General features: G+C 39.0%; 1 protein-coding gene across 1 annotated transcript in view; it reads left to right on the top strand.

The window, feature by feature from the left end:
- Window positions 1-1,579: 1,579 nt before the first annotated feature.
- LOC103482359 (collagen alpha-1(XXI) chain-like) overlaps window positions 1,580-4,474 on the top strand; it is a 64,104-nt gene continuing 61,209 nt past the window's right edge. The window contains exon 1 of the mRNA XM_008438486.1: window positions 1,580-1,666. The gene's annotated coding sequence lies outside the window, so the exon portion shown is untranslated. The remainder of the gene's footprint in view (window positions 1,667-4,474) is intronic.

Raw genomic sequence — 4,474 nt, 5'->3', positions numbered from 1 at the left:
CACAGAATACACAATTTGCTTCTACATCCTGCCAAGTGTGTGCTTCATGTTGACTTTTTAAACCCTCCTCACCGTTATTACACTGAAATACACTGAATACACTGCCATTAAAGGCTCAGAACACCATCACATACATAAATTATAAAAGATGTGTTGGATAGAAAGTACAACCTTAAGTATCTTCACTTCATACATCTGTATATTAGGGTTTCGTGAAACCTTAATAAACATTATTAGTAGATGGATCAGCTCTTGCAACATTCAGGTAGCAAAGGTGTACACTTTTTGAAATTTCTTGTCACCATTAAATTTTCACTGATGTGAGGCCTATCTGCAGAGATAACACATCCAGGAGGGAGTACCGGACATTCTTTTCCCCATTGACACTGCGACTCCTCAAGAGGGATTCCAAGGTGTTCCCAGGTCAATACACCTGGGAATGGCTCTTCCAATGGTTTCTGGAGTTGCCGTTGGATTTTTAGCCCAGAAGTTCTGGAAATGTCCTTGAAATTCCGTCTATGAATACCGTAAACGGGATGGGTACAAGACGTTTCCCCAGTGCATAGTCCAAAATAATTGAGTTCAACACACTGAAGCCAGAACTCTTGGTTTGGTGATACCAGATGGCCTTGTAAAAACAACACTGGCACTCAACATAATGCCACTTAGAACACAATTGCGAGCCTTTTCCGCATCCATAAAATATATGGAGCTGACAATCAGACTTCCATAACTCCCCTCAACAATTTCGCAAGGGTAAAGACCTGTTACGGTGTTCCAAGACCTGGGAAATATCCAGAGACTGTTTGTTCTGAGTCCGATGGTCAGTAGTCACACAGAGCCCTGGACCATAAAAGTTGACCTTGGAAAAGAGGCCGAAAAACGTGGAAAGAAAACAGGTTTTACTTATTGTTGCTACAGACAATCACAGCAACAGACTCAACAGACAGCAGTTAGACTCTCCTTTGCCTCAACAAAAGGGATCTACTGCAGGATCAGCTCTTGCAACATTCAGGTAGCAAAAGTGTACACTTTTTGAAATTTCTGCAACAGGTTGCTTCTTTTTAATCAGTAAGTGACATTCACTGTGATCCAGCATGTAGTGCTGATTCTTTTTCATCTCTTGCCAAAGAGTTTATGAACCCTGTAATTTACTTCAACCCCTGAGCAGCTGCAGAGAAAAGACTCTGTTAAACCACACGACTGACACATGCCATCACACAACTCCTGCTAAATCAGTTAACTCCTCACACATGATCCTGTTATCTCTATAGAAAAGCCCAGGCTGACTATCTGCTGGTTCATTTCTTATCCAGCTGATGACTGAAAAATCTTAACAACCTCTTCCATCTCTCCTCCACACTCCACATTGAGAAGTACTCTGATTCTGTCATTTTCACACTGTGGTTTCTCCACACGTCCCATGCGACATGTGGAAACCTGTGCGAGTGTGCACAGGTTTCCACATTGAATCCTCACTGGTCTATGCTGTGTCACTTTGTGCGGTGGAGTTGGCCACAGTTTACAAAGGCGGCCCTGACACTCCCACCGCTCCCTCTGCCAACCAGAAGGAGGGCTGCCACTGGCGAGTCAGGACTTCTCTCTCTTCACCTTCTGCTTCCACAGTGGCATTCATCACTGTGTTCCAGTAGCTGGAAGAGAGAAGGTAAGGCCCCGTGATTACATTGGTGTATTACTTAGTGGACTCCATGCAATGGATGTATTTCCAATCAGCTTTTAGAGACATGTTTGAGTATGGTGGTGCTTCGATGAACTCCTCAAATGTGTCATTTTTGTCTTCTTTCGAATGAGACGTTTCTACGTTCAGAGTTTATGTTTGGCCATAGGGTTCCAACAACCAGGACAACAGGACAAGCTAAATATACTGTGTACCAGAGTGCATGAAGCGCTGTGATTATGGGTCAGAGAAGTCTTTGACTTTTGGAGAAAAAGGCAACGATTCCTGTCTGTGTCTTTTGGCATTCAAAACCTACCCTGGTAGTTGAGTCTGTTTCCTGAAATAACGTCTAATTACAGCGTGAACATGTGCAGAAACGATGGAGAAGTATCCAGGAATGCTTTCTAAAATGGTCATTGGATAAGGAAGAGTCTGTGCATATGCATATGTCTTCTCCTATCCTCATATGTGTGCAGTTATCAGTCATTCAGTGGTTTTTGGGGATCCTCTTGAGACATCCACTGTGTCTTTGTAATGATACCTGTGTAAACTGTGGCAAACTGGAAAAGACTGCAGAAGCACTGGGCTGAATGTTGATTTCATTTTGGCAGGGAGCCGGACACTTATCATATATGTGTATATACATTCAGGGCATTCACACCCTAACCTTTGTTTTCGACAATTCATTTTGCAACTACAAACCTTCTATGTATTTTCCTATAATTTCAGTTGCTAGACCAACATATAATGAAATGGGAGGCAAGTTTTGTGTAACATAGATTTCTATTCTCAATTCTCCGAGAGAACCAAAGCTGTGCAGAGTCATTTTTCACTATAGCTACATTTGTAAGTCTTTTGGTGTTTGTCTCTACCAGCTTTAGAGAACTAGAGATTAAATTGTTCTCCCATTGTCCTTTGTAAAAGAGCTCAGGCTCAGCCAGTTTGGACAGGAGGCATGTGTTGGATTGGACTTTGACTGGATTGTTGTAACACATAAATATACTCTGATCTAAACTCAGAATGAACTGATGTAAAAATTTGGGCCAATATCAATATCCAATATTGATATTGCTGTTATGGTCAATAACTGAGGTTTACTTATATGTATTGCTCTACCCCTTCAACATAATGAAAAAATGACCAAATAAGCACTGAATCCTGCCCTGCATCACCATAACTGTCACAAAGCAAAGATCACATGACCAACCACCTCCGCTCTTCAAACACATATAAAAACAGCAATAAGAAGCATCAGCGATTAATATCAACACATTTTTACTTATTGAACCGATACTGATCTGATATGTTAATAAATGATCAGATAACGATGTCAATACAGATTTATTTAAACCAGAGGTGTCCAATTTTTTCTGATGTGCTTAAATCAAAAGTAACATAACTTTACAATTTTTTTTTATCTGCTCAATGACAAACTGAGCATGTAACATTTTTATTTAACAATTAAAGTTGTCAGATTGTTTTTGTTGGAAAGGTATATGTTACTAATTTTTAGAGCAATGTTTGCCTCAGTAAAATTAAGGCATCCAGTTTGCAGATCGTTTTGAGTTCAATTGTAATCTATTCTCAACAACAGTACCAGTATTTTGGGTTATGGTTCCTTCGAAGTTGGTAGAGCTGTTCCTTGAAGCAAGAAGGTTCTGGGTTCGATTCCCGGCCCCGGTCTTTCTGCATGGAGTTTGCATGTTCTCCCTGTGCATGCGTGGGTTTTCTCCGGGTACTCCGGTTTCCTCCCACAGTCCAAAAACATGACTGTCAGGTTAACTGGCCTCTCCAAATTGCCCTTAGGTGTGAGTGTGTGTGCATGGTTGTGTGTCCTGTGTGTCTCTGTGTTGCCCTGCGACAAACTGGCGACCTGTGTACCCCGCCTCTCGCCTGGAACATTAGCTGGAGATGGGCAGCAGCAACCCTCCCGACCCCTCTAAGGGACAAGGGTGTAAAGAAAATGGATGGATGGATGGATTCCTTCGAAGAAGCTTGCTGTATTTATCCAAGTTTGATACATGAATAGGAAGCAGATATGGATGCACCAAAGTTTGCTTTTGAGTAAAAGTCATTGGATAGATGCATTTATGAACTTAAAGATAATGCAAAATGCCTGGTTAATAAAGATAAATACTCTGTAGAAACCTGGGCCAGTTTCAGAAAGAGCTTAGAGGGGCAATAGCTCAGAGTCCTGAGTTTTGTGGGGGGTGCCCAGAAAAGTTTTTTTAAATGTATTTTTTGCACTTTACCACATATTAAACTCGTACATGGTGTGTAGTTTTTTATTTTATTGTATTTTTTTAGATTGTCGGATTTTATTATTTTAAGCAACATTCAAAGATGCCTGAGCCGCCTCAACTGGCTCCTCTTGATGTGAAGGAGCAGCAGCTCTACTCTGAGACTCTCCCAGATGACTGAGCTTCTCACCCTATTTCTAAGGGAGAACCCAGACACCCTACGGAGAAAACCCATTTTGGCTCTTGAATAATTAATAATAATGAATTATTAATTATAATTTAATTATATTATTAAATTATTATTTAATAATAATAAATATAATTATTGTAATAATATTTATTACGATAGTATAATAATAATAGTATTATTTACATTATCATATCAATAATAATAATAATAATAATAACAATACTACTACTACTACTACTACTACTACTACTACTACTACTAATAATAATAATAATAATAATAATAATAATAATAATAATAATAATAATAATAATAATAATTATTATTATTATTATTATTATTATTAATTAATTAATTAATTAATTA

The sequence above is a fragment of the Poecilia reticulata genome, linkage group LG20 (genome assembly GCF_000633615.1).
Source record: "Poecilia reticulata strain Guanapo linkage group LG20, Guppy_female_1.0+MT, whole genome shotgun sequence".
NCBI classification, from domain to species: Eukaryota; Metazoa; Chordata; class Actinopteri; order Cyprinodontiformes; family Poeciliidae; genus Poecilia; species Poecilia reticulata.
This window is presented reverse-complemented; position numbering and strand designations above follow the sequence as displayed.